We start from the raw sequence: 13,508 nt of genomic DNA on the forward strand, positions 1-13,508 counted from the left end.
TGCTGGGCAAAGTCATATAATTATCCCACTGACCTCAAAGGAGGCAAATCTAAAGACATAATAGCCTTCCTGGATCTGTAATCTGTCAAAAGAAGGAACACACACAGTCTACAAAAGAAAATAATTTAAACCAAAATGTCACTAGTGCTGAGGCCTTATGTACTTTGTGGGTTTTCTCACTGAAGCAGGAACATATTCAATTTGTAACATATTGGTACGATTATATTGAACTGAGTCTGAGCTTTGCTGAAATGTAATGTTTCTTTTTCTTTGATTGTGAGGATTTCTATGTTCAGAAAGAAAAGTTCATTTGAATCCTATTTGTTAAATTTCTGTAAACTGTCCCAACAAAACTACGTAAGTTTCACTGGTGAGAGAGATTTGTGTGGCGAGGGAGGGGTTGTGAGGCGGCGGGAGGTGGAGAGAATGATAACTACAGACGTAGTGTCAGAAGAGACTTTCATGAAAACATTAATTATTTGTTGGTGAAAACACAGTTGTACAAATAAGCAAAATTACATCCTTTGTGGGTTTTATGTGAAGGCTAAATACCTACCTTTAATGTTTGTCAAGAATTACCTCACAGAAGTACCAACTGCAGGCCTCCTGTTTTCAGGCTTCTTTCCTTTTTGAAAGTAGAACACAGTTGTAAAAAATAGGATGACTGCTATCTATCATGTTCATTTAATAGAAAGTCGAGTTTAATCACATGAACATTTGGAGAAAAATAATTTATTCTAACACAGCATGGTCTGACAATCTTGCTGAACATCTGTGAGTTTCACTAAAAATAGTAAACTTGTGTGCTTCCTCTTAGTGAAGAATTCCTCTAACAATCAGCTTTGGTGAGCGTAAAGAAAACTGTTAGCACTGAATGATTGTCATTGTGATTTTTAGTGATTTTTCTTTTAAGTCCAGAAAGAGGACTTAAGATTTTAGTTGCCTGAACATATAAAAGTGGAAGTTTCATGCCTTATGCTATTTCAAGTGAAGACCTTCATGGTTAGACCTAAGACGACTCTGAGGCTCATGAATCCATAGCTGAATTATCTTTGACAGTTGTGTAGAGACTGGACCATTGAACAAACTGATCCTGAGTTACTCAAAAATTTACCCTGTCTCCAGATGCCCAGTACAACAATCTTAACAGCAAAACAATCTTCTTAATCAATCTAGACAGCTCCTTAAAGTACTGTTTTTCTTATTCTCAATTATATATATATATATATATATATATATATATATCATGCATATATAATTATGTATTATAAAGCTAAAAATAAGTCATAGCTCTTGCACATGTTCTGTACTCTGAAGAAAACAAGCACTTAAATTAACTAACTATCCAATGATTTTTTTCTATTTGTTGGCAGTCGCATCCTAAGTCATGATGCTATATCCTGGAATGAAATGATGTGAATGAGGTGGAAACTTAAGGGTTCTTTGGAGAATCGGCTGTGTGGGGTGTTGTTTTGCTGGGGCAAACACATGAAATAGTGTTTTCCTGAAGTGGACACAGGTGAAAGGCTAAGGCGGACTCATGAAGGAACATTGCAATGAAGCCAACACAGGTGAAAGGATGTTCTGCTAAAGCAAGTACTTGAAAGGGCACGTAGTGAAGGATTCATTGTTGCATCAGTACGCCATAGAGAGATGTGGCAGAAAACTGCTACTGGTGTGCTGCAGCTTCTTGCCACTTCCTCCAACTTGGGCGATTGGCAGGGTGATGTCAGCTGAGACAGACTCAGCAGCTGAGGCAAGACACACGGTGAGGCATCACAAATGGTGAAGTAAGACTCATGGAGGACACATGACGTTTGGAGGGAGTATAAAAAGGATTCCACAGACGGTGACTAAGGCTGAGTTTGTCTTGTTTACAGAGCTAGCTGTGCAACACTTGTTGGCCTTGCATGTTTGTATCTTCACTGATTTTTGCTTCGCTAAGAGAGGCACAGCTAAGAACTTCTGATGTCCTTCTGAACTGGACTGCTGGTACATCTGTAAAGCATTTAGGAGTCGATTGAGCTGCCTGCTGCTGTTCTGTGAACTGAACTGCTGATTTCCAGACAGCACATATGGGAGTTGCTCCAAAGAATGATTTCTGTACAGGTCCACTTCCCCTGTGTCCCTTCTTTTCTATTACCTCTGGTGGGTGGTGGGCTAGAAGGGAGGTTAAAACACTTAAGAACCATCATTAAAAATATGTTTTGAAAATGTTTGTTAACTTTTTCAAAGTTACACATGACTTTCAATGAGGTCTTGGATTTTAAAAGAAAATGAGTTAAAAGGCAAAAGGATACAGGAAAATAGCCTTGCCCCTAAAATTTTATCTAAATAAGTTTGCAATCATCATCTATAGATGTAAAAGAAAAATATTCAAAGATTATTATTAAAGTGTTCTGTTTAATCACATCTTAAATGTTACTTTTATTGTGACATGAAGAATAAAAAAAAATCAATGTTGATGTTAGTGCATAAATTCTGAGGTTCCAATGCCATTATAAAATATACTGCAACGATATGAAATGGTGACCTGTAATGGTACTCTTGGTGGCATTGTGAATTAAGAGTAAGCCATTGAATAGTTTCAATGATGACTGAAGTAGTATTATAGTCAGTTCATTACAGAAGGGAGAAAAGAGACAACATCTTCATTGTTTACAGTTTTCTCTACTAGAAGAGAGATATTCTAGGTTATCAAAACCAATTTTTGAAATTGGGGTAAATATTTATTTATATAAATACATAAATCACCATGGGCAAGTTATCCTTTATGAACTGAAAAATGTGCTAGGGTTTGTGTATCATTTATTGGAAAGTTGACTGTATCATGTCTTAGGAGAACGAGCATCTAGATACATGAGAAAGCTGGTTGCAATTCTTCCCACAGACTTTAGATGACAGTACTTGCCTCCAGTTACAGCTGAACACTTTATGATTTGCCATAGCTGTATATTAAAGTCTCTGTCTGAAATATTAGAAATGTAGAAATGATTCCTAGATGGTCCTTGGAGACAGGGTGGGGTGATATAATTATCACTGTTAAGAGCTGGTGCTAAATGCCATTTGAGCAGTTTCTTCAGGAATGTATTACAGAAGCATTGTCTTCCTTTCCCTAATGCAAATGTTTGCCTTTTCTAACTGTCTAATTTGCTGCTGTGAGGTAGAAGCCCCTGGCCCAGTTTCCATACCCTAGATCTAACTGTTTTGCCATGTCTCTTTTTCTTTAAAATTCCATAGAGCAGTCTCATTTTCAACTGTTCAGATTAAAAATTTATTTCAATCAAGTTTTCTCTTCTCCTGGCAATTTATTTGATATTCATTTTGTTACTTCTGTCTTTAATTCTGATGATTAAGTGATTGACAGACAAGAAAAATGGATCAGAAAAAAATTAGTGATAATTCCCACATACAGATATACAATTATTGTTTTATTAGTGTTTTGAAATTCTTGGTGTGGTAGAAGAAAAGAGTTATTTTAGCTCATAATGATTGATGTTGTTTTTGAAAAATCATCTATGGAAAGAAAACTGTACCAAGTAATAAAGCACATTTCAGCCTCACATTGTCTGACTGTATCTGAATATGAATGAACATACAAAAATACAATAAAGATACAAGATAACATAAAGATCAATTAATCAAAATTATATTTCAAAGTTTCAGTATAAGAGCTTCAAATTATATAAAATATATCTAGTACATATATTTAATTATCATTAAAATATAAATACATTTTGTATTTGCACAATTCTGAAAATATATTTTAAATACAAAAATGATATAAACTGCATATATATTTCCAGAAGGAGATGACTTTATAATTCCTTCAGATGCAGAACTACTTGTATGAAAATCAACATTTAAAATAATACCATTATATATTTCCCTCTTTGTCAGCATTCATTGTATTATAAATATATGTTCAAAATTATGATAAAATATAAAATTAGTAGGGAAATACAAGAATCAAATTTAGTCTGTGATTTTCATGAATATTTATTAACTACAGTCTCAGTGTTAAGTGAGAAATATTTTGTTGTCAATGATAAATGAAAAACCAATTGATTACCTTATGAATAACAGTATTAGACTAAGTCATGCTTGTCAGAGAGGGATGAACCAACACATATAACAAGATTTCAGCTCTAATACTGAAAGATACCATCTCCATTCCATTACTCTAAATCAGTGGTTCTCAAACTTTAATACAATTCTTCATGTTGTGGTGACCTCCAACCATAAAATTGTCTTGTTTCTGCTTCATCAAATTAATTGTGCTGCTGTTTTGAATCGTAATATAAATATGTGACATGCAGGATATCTGATGTGTAACCCCCCAAAGGGATTGTGAGTGAGCCACAAGTTGAAAATAGCTGCCCTAACTGTTGTAATTTCTCAAAAGTTCGAAAAGCCTAAAGTCATCAATCACTGGTGCTTAAAAATCTGAAAGACAAAACGTATCTCTTGTAATTCTGAAGAAATATTTTTTTCAAAAAAATAAAAGATGCTTGCTTGAAAAACCTACAAGAAGGCTAACCAACGTGGCTGCCTTCCTGGTCTTGATCCTGCACTTTTGAGTTGGTACACCCCAGCATCTACTCCATCAACAGGTTACCTGATCCAGTGGAGGAGATGCTGCAGAATCAGATGCGGGAACACATCATCATCAATAAAGATAAAAACCTAAAGCATGGCTGTGATCAAAGAGGCAGCAGTTGGTGGCACCTGTCAAGGGACTTCAGAGTAGCTACAAGATGCCTGAAAGACCCAGAGATGCTCCAAGGGGAGATTTAGCAGTGATGCAGGAGTCTACAGAGCCCACAATATCTCTGGAAAAAATTAAGAAAGATGTAGTTCCAATGGAAAAATGTCTTTAAAAAGTAGATTTCTGAAATTGGAGGAAAAGATGAAGGAATAGATCTGTGAATTGAGGGAAGTGGCAAAACTACAGACGAGGCAACAAAGGGTGTGGGGAGTGGTGTGGAGCACAACCACAGTGGACAAAGAACATGGCATTACTGGACAGAGCTGGTCCTCAGTCCTTGGGCTGGTCCACAGTGTGGATCTGTCGCTGTTGCTCGCTATCCTGGGAGAAAGAGAGTATAGGACAACAGCCATATACTGTAGGCTGCAAGCACAAAGGTAATGCCAGGTAAGTCTCTGTGTAGCCTGCATCAAGAGCTGAAGGTGTAAGGCAGTCTGAGGGTGATGGAGATCTTGCCCCAGGAATCGGGACCTTGAAGCAAGATCACCCTGACTCTGGACAACAACAGGATATCTTACATGAGTCTCCGAGATTGTCCAGTATTTATGGTGCTTCAGAAACCAGAAACCTTTACTAGGTATTTGTTTTTCTTTTCTTCTTTTCTTTTCTTTTTCTTTTCTCTTTCCTTCTCTCTTCTTTAGTTTGCTCCTCTTTTTCTTTTCTCTCTCTCGTTATTTCTTCTTTCTCTCCTTTTTTTCTTCTTTTTTCCTGGGAGGAGGTCACAATGATGTGGGGGAGGGGAGATAGACATGGGAAGATTGGGACGTAAGTATGATCAGGTACCACCTGTGAAATTCCAAAATAATCAACAAAAATAATATTTTGAAAAAAACTAAAAGACATATCATTACATTCTTAAATGATACTTTTGATAAACACAAAAACATGACAAAAACACTTTATTGAATGCCTTATATGGTGAACTTAACAAATATATATATATATATATATATATATATATATATATAATTTGCATATACATACCTACATACACACACAAACAAACACACACACACACATGTATATACGTATGTGTGTGTTTGCTCTAGTGGTATGGTATGTACCTACTAATGTGTATGTATGGTACATGCAGTTGCCAAAGACTGAGAAAAATATCTGTTAAATATATTTGATTTAAAACAAAATAAATTAGTAAAGATAATTTTTAAAGTGTCATATTTCAGGTGCAGTGAGGCATACAATGATTTCTCTGTTGAATTTAGTGATTACACATGTACTGTATTTATATGGTAGTCAAATTATTAATCATGAAGAATAGTTCATATGGATATACATATATGAACTTATTACATATACAATATATAATATAAATAAATAACAATTTGCTTCATGATACTGGTATAAATTTTTACCAGTAAATGTCTTCTATTTAGAAGTTCGTATAGTTTGACATTTTCTTTGATGGATATCATTATCATTCTCTGATGAATATCGTATGAAAACAAGACTGATGTTATGCATGAAGGGTAAGAAGCAATGCAAAATAGAAGAATTCGGGAGGTATCTCTGGGTACAACTGAAACACACTACTGTGTTTCTTAGAATCCCTCCTTCTACACAGTAAATAGCCTTTTCTGTGTTTGGTGTCAGTCATGATTTTAGAATTTCAGGTTTCAATTTCAGTACTCAGGAATGTAATTATTTAAGAATATTTTTTTCTCAATTTTTTTTCTTTTGATCTCATCTGTATTTACCTTATAAAGTAGAAAGTGACTGGGCACTATTATTTCCATTCACAAGCCTTGCTGAGAGTTACAAGACCTAGGGAAACTTAAGGTTTTGTTCTTGGTACTTTGGAAAACAAGCCACTTGGGGAGTTCCTGTCAAGTTGTTTTAACTTGTGTTTACTTCTAAGACTAGTACATGCAGAATTAACTACAGGGAATGAAAGTTTTAAGATGTAACTTAAGCCGTCTTAATTTGGTCAACTAAGGAATCCAGCTCAACAGCTAAACACTTCAGACCACAGAGTTGACATTAACAGCAGGTTACATCTTACAACAAACGTTCTATCAACCTCTTGAGTCAAACCTACAGTATCACAGTATCACATGCAGACATTTTATCTTCCCCTTAGTTTTCATGCCACACAGATGCTTTTAATGTTAACAGAAATAAACAGAAATCATGGAAAATATATTATCAGAAGGAATGAAGGTAAGCATCAAACACATAGTTCTGGTGAAGCTTAGTCTACTTTGCGTGATGTGTCGTCGTCATCTCCTTCCAGGGGTGGCATTTCTTCAGGTACAGCAGCACTGGTCTCATCCACAGTGGGATCATCCTCATCAATACCTAGACCAAGCTTGATCATCCTGTAGATCCTGTTAGCATGGGTCTGAGGATCTTCCAGACTGAAGTCAGAAGACAGGAGTGCAGTTTCATACAGCAAGATGACCAGATCTTTCACAGACTTGTCATTCTGGTCAGCCTCTGCCTTTTGCCTTAAGGTTTCAATAATGGAGTGATCAGGGTTTATCTCCAGGTGTTTCTTTGCTGCCGTGTAACCCATTGTTGAGTTGTCTCTGAGGGCTTGAGCTTTCATGATTCCCTCCATGTTTGCTGTCCACCCATAGGTTCCTGTGACAATACAGCCTGGGGATGTCACCAGTCGGTTTGACACAACCACCTTTTCAACCTTTTTCTCCAAAATATCTTTCATAATTTTGCAGGGGTTCTCAAATTTTGTCTTTTTCTCTTCCTGTTTCTTCTTTTTCTCTTCATCTTCTGGAAGTTCTAGTCCCTCTTTGGTAACAGACACCAAGGTCTTGCTCTCAAATTCCTTCAGCTGTTGCACACAATACTCATCAGTGGGCTCAATCATATAGATTACTTCTAAGCCATGCTTTCGGAGATGTTCCAGAAAGGCTGAGTTAGCAACCTGGTCCTTGGTCTCGCCTGTGATAAAATAGAAGTGCTTCTGGTTTTCCTTCATTCTGGTGCAGTAGTCCTTCAGAGACACCATCTCATCCCCAGAAGCAGATGTGTAGTACCGCAACAGCTCTGAAAGCTTCTTCCGATTTTGAGAGTCTTCATGAATTCCAAGCTTTATGTTTTTTGAGAACTGCTCATAAAAGTTTTTGTAATTCTCTTTATCTTCTGCCAGTTCAGTAAATAGTTCTAAGCATTTCTTGACCAAGTTCTTTCTGATAACATTCAGAATTTTGCTTTGTTGCAGCATTTCACGGGAAATATTTAGAGGGAGATCCTCAGAATCCACCACCCCTCTAATGGAATTCAGATATTTGGGGATTAACTCTTCACAGTTATCCATGAAAAAAACTCTGCGAACATACAACTTGATGTTGTTCTTTTTCTTTCTGTTTTCAAACAGATCAAAAGGAGCAGGTCTTGGGACAAAAAGAAGGGCCCGGAATTCTAATTGTCCTTCAACAGAAAAATGCTTTACAGCCAGATGTTCTTCCCAATCGTTGGTTAAGCTCTTGTAGAACTCTCCGTATTCTTCATTAGTAACGTCATCAGGATTCTTGGTCCAAATCGGCTTTGTTTTGTTGAGTTCTTGATCAATGTACTTTTCCTTTATCTTCTTCTTTTTATTCTTGTCACCATCTTTCTTCTCTTCCTCTTCTTCATCAGAACCAACATCTTCTATTTCAGGCTTGTCATCAGACTCCTTTTCTTCTTTTTCTTTCTCTTCCTCCTTCTCTTCCTTTTCTTCAGCCTCATCATCACTGACGTCCTTATCACGTTCCTTCTCCACAAACAGAGTAAAGGAATAGCCAATAAACTGAGAATGCTTCTTCACAATCTCCTTTATTCTTCTTTCCTCCAAATACTCAGTTTGGTCTTCTTTCAGATGCAAGATAACCTTTGTTCCATGACGCACTGGTTCACCTGTGTCAGACCTCACTCTGAAGGATCCCCCAGCTGAGGACTCCCAGGCATATTGCTCATCATCATTATGCTTCGTGATGACAGTCACTTTCTCAGCAACCAAATACGCAGAGTAAAAACCAACACCAAACTGGCCAAATATAGAGATATCTGCACCAGCCTGCAAAGCCTCCATGAAGGCTTTGGTACCTGACTTGGCAATAGTGCCAAGGTTATTGATCAAGTCAGCCTTGGTCATTCCAATTCCAGTATCCACAATAGTGAGGGTTCGATCCTGTTTGTTGGGAATGAGATTAATGTGCAGCTCCTTCCCCGAGTAGAGTTTACTAGGGTCGGTCAAGCTCTCGTATCTGATTTTATCCAGAGCATCCAATGAATTGGAAATGAGCTCCCTCAGAAAGATCTCTTTGTTCGAGTAAAAAGTATTGATGATCAAGGACATTAACTGGGCAATTTGCCTGAAAGGCAAAGGTCTCGACCTCCTCCTCCTCCATTGGTTGGTCTTGGGTCTGGGTTTCCTCAGGCATCTTGGCTGAATGAGCACGCACGAAACGTGACTACCCATACCAGGACTCTGAAGCAACTGGCACCTTTTTTCTCAATTTTGAGTTTTAGGACTTTTGGATTTCAGAGACTTTTTCTCTTGAAAATTTCAGAATCTATGAGTGCATTTTATTCAGGATTTAGGAGCCTCATCATTTGGGAATACTTCTTTATTGTAAGTAACAAGTTAAAAAACTTAATATCTCATATTGAACAGGAAGTATATGGTAGTAAATTTAACAAACTTACATAAATTTGAATGCAGTCTCATCTATTATGGCATTTACATCATATAGCATATTATATAAGCAAGGTGATATAGAAGAGACAAAATATTTACCTATGCATTCTTAGGTTTCCTGAAGTCTGAGAGTTAATGTTACAAAATAAACATATTTATGACAGATATAGTGTATCCATTTAGTAAAGTTCCTACGTACATGAGATTTCACAGAACAATGAAAACAGAAGGCAGTTGCTAGCCCCAGGGCTTATTTTCATGTTAGCAGAATACAAGCAGTAGAAGAAACAGATCAGACAATTCAAGGAGGGAATAGGCTTCTAGGAAGTTAACTTATAGGAAGATGACCATAAGGGACATGGCAAACGGGCAGGAGCCATGTTTTGTAACGTCTCTCCTGAAGACTGAATTGTGTGGTCTTGTCTCTAGGGTCATGATATTCCAGATCCATGAGTAGGAAAATGCAAGCACTTTGGCACAGGAGCTGCAGCTGCTTTTTGGGAGATGAGACATGCCACATGTGCTATGTCTAGTTTCTTCTGCATAATGAACTTTACACACCAGGAGGTATAGGCTTTGCATACCAAGAGGTATATTTTGGAGTGGTACAGTCTTATGTTTGTTGTTAGAACTCTTTATCATCAGTTGGCTCACTAGATTGAATGTAAAATCAGGTAGAATAAGGAAGGATGACAGAGAGGGGAATGAATTCAGAAACCAATGTGTGTAATACAAATTCCAAAAGATTTTAAAAAGTTGGTCTGTTTTGACAGTTATTATGATATTCAACTGAACTATTTATTTGCTTATGGGTAAACTTACTGCAAATCTGTTTTCTTTCTTTTATAGATGGTTGTTTTCTGTCCCTATAAGCATCTGAAGCAATCTCCATTCTCTTCAGTTTGTAAAACTGGTGAAATTGATTCCCTTGATTAACAAAACACAAATGGAAAGCATATGAGAATATAGTGAACTCATTTTAATCAAAATAAGCTGAATATTTTCTTAGATCTGTGAGCTCCATTGATATAAGTCTAAAGCCCCATTCAGTGATATAAAGTTAATATTACTCTCTGTAGATTTCTTTAAAGGATATGTTGTGCTTTTTTACTCACCTGTTACTCTCTGCCTTTATGTTGAATCCTTTGACTATGGACAAGAATCCAGTTTACAAACATCCTTTGTAATATCCTGATTCTGCACACTTAGCTTAAAACATTTCTCTTGGTTGAATTTGGAAGTTTTCACACTCTTCTTTCCAAGTGGAACAGAAGAGAAAGAGTGCCCTCAGAGATAGCTGCTGTTGGCGATGGTTTGGGGAAAGTTCATGTCATACTGTCTGACTTTCATATCATATTATAATAGCTGCTTTCAAGAGTCATGATTGATTAGGACTTCCTAAAAATTCCAGTGTCAGTTGCAGCCTTAAAGGCAACAATTCTGCATTTAAAAAAAGCCTTGACTCTGTGTCTTGGTATCTTTTCTTCTCTTATCAGAAGAAAGAAAATACTGACTTTGGTAAAAAAAAAAAATATACTAGAAGAAATAGCCTTAACTTTTAACCCTTATCATACTCATATCATACTCATTTCTTTATTCACAGTTATTCCAAGAAAACAATACATCATTTTATTTTTCCATTACTTACATTTTTTTTCCTCTGAGAAAATGAAATGTTAAAGTAACTTTCTGAACTTAGCTTCAAGGAATGTGATTTAAATTTGAATGTAAGCAGCTTTTGTATTCTCGGTTTTGGCCTTTCTTCCTTCAAGCTAAAACTCATTGTTATTAGAGTCAGTACAGAATTTGTTTACTTTACAAGTAATGCAACAGATTTATTAACAAAATACTATGGATCTCAAATGAGTGACTGTCCTCAAATATTAATGTATTTGAACATTAATAATATGAAAACTAATGATTAACAACACAAAAAAATTAAGCAGAAAGTTGCTAGTAAAATGAACCTGTCAAATGTAATTACTCGATATCTCCTTTGGAAAAAAATGGCAAAAGAGGTTTAGGGATCAAATATTCACTATATTTATTTAAAAATGAGCAAGAGAAGCCAACAGTAACCAAATATCCAAGACCCAGAAGCATCCTCACAGAACCAGGGCAACACCCTGTTGCTGAGTATGCTTTTTGACTTTTTATGATATATCAATTAATGACAATTAATAGATGGTTCTAATGATGAGGTTTAAAGAGTCAGGTTCTGCTCCACTTAGGAGAAAACAGAATTTGCTGGAAGTCAGCCTTAAGCTCTCTTTATACTCCTAATGAATATTGAGTAGACTATTGGCATCTAGCAAATAATGCTGATATGCATTTTTAATAATGTATAGAATTCTTTAATGATCAAGATCTGCTTGGTTAGTGCATAAAACTTAGTAAATACATTCTATGAAATTAATAAAACAGATCTATTTAGGCAGGATATTATGAAAGATTTCTCTAATTATTATTAACATTAGTAGATACTATTGTGTGAGCTTACTGGATTTAGTGTTCCTGTTACACAGAAGGGACACAATAGGCACTCTACCACATAACCTCAAAACATTTTGGGATTCTATTAGGTAAAATATAAGTTATTTCTAATTTTCATCCTAACTTTTATCTGATATAGAAAATTACCCCTACAAATACTGTTTTTCATATTTAATACTTCATTTACATGTAAATCATAAAGCATAAATAACAATAAGTGAAATAAATGGGTGGATGTTTATTTGAATAGTTAGAAATATTTGAGTAAAAAAAGTCATTTGCTTTAATTAGTATACTACTTAATGACATAATATATACAGTTTTATGGTTTCAAAAGTCTGTCTCTCAAAGGTCAATAAATTCATGTTTTACACAGTACAATAGATTATTATATGCATCTGGCACAGATAACCATTGGCTCTGTAGAAACACCTTTCTTTACCTTAGATGAAAGGAGAAAGCACTGAATATTCTATAGCTTTATAAGGACTAGAGAAATATACCTGTGCTTAATAAAAAAAAAAAAGTTCCAAGTTGATTTTTATTTCATCCAGTGGACATGTCCAAGCATTGCACATTTTTTTTTTCTGCTCTGAAATCTTTGATAATGTTTTGAGACTAGTTTATGGTTTCATTCTTAACTATTTTTTTCTGAATAAAGAGTTGCAGTCAATTTTAACTACATATAGGCATTTAGAAGGTATAGAATGGACCTTTTTTCTAGATTGCTTTTTTGGAGAATGGAATAAAAGGTATAATTTGAAGACTGACCAAAGGCCATTTGATTGCATCAAAAAGGTTCACAATCTGATGAGCAAGAATGCATACATTAGTAAAACTGTAAATGGCCTCTATCAGCACAGCAAAACCAACTACACTTCTTAACTACAGCTTTCAATAGTTTCTATCTCTTCAATACCTAACAGCTCAGTATGTTTAAGAACTGAGTGTCAGTCATTTCAGGTATTTACCTGTGGTTTCATCCTTCCAACACTCCAGTTGAATTTCCCAGCCTTACTCATATTCTGCCTGATTCTACTTGTATACTCCAATTTCCTATTATATTGAGAAGTAATTCAATTAAATTCTCTGTTGGCATTTTAATTACCCTTTGGATTTTGTATATCTGCAAATTTAATAACTATGTCTCATATGTCTTTGCCTACCATTAATCTAAATTGATGGTCTATCAAATTAGGTAGTGGCATCTAAGGTACAAGTAACAAGTGTCAGGAGATAGACAAAACAATAACAGGTGACTTTTTCTCACATATTTATCAATTAGCCAAATGATATTAACCTTTATAAATGTATATGTCACAAATTGATTCACAAAACTTGTGGCCAAGTATTGGTGCCCGTGTGATTGAGAGTTCTTGAACACAAGTGTCTTCGTCTTTAATATATTGCAGTTCACGTGCTTTAAGTGGGCTTTCTTGGTCTTTGAATCATCGAAGAGTAGAAAATTATTGCTCTTAAAGTGATGTGGGAAAATATTCATTTGCCAGTAAAAGTAAAGGAAGCAAAGGTGACAGATGCGTTTTATGGAGGTGTCTTGGAAGGACCATTATACCAGGAGGCTTTAAG

The 13,508-nt window shown here is 35.6% G+C and overlaps 1 pseudogene; it reads right to left on the reverse strand.

Annotated features, from left to right (window-relative positions):
- Nucleotides 1-6,977: 6,977 nt before the first annotated feature.
- Nucleotides 6,978-9,171, reverse strand: LOC114632458 (annotated as a pseudogene).
- Nucleotides 9,172-13,508: the final 4,337 nt, after the last annotated feature.

The sequence above is a fragment of the Grammomys surdaster genome, unplaced genomic scaffold (genome assembly GCF_004785775.1).
Source record: "Grammomys surdaster isolate TR1022 unplaced genomic scaffold, NIH_TR_1.0 97, whole genome shotgun sequence".
In the NCBI taxonomy this organism is placed as follows: domain Eukaryota; kingdom Metazoa; phylum Chordata; class Mammalia; order Rodentia; family Muridae; genus Grammomys; species Grammomys surdaster.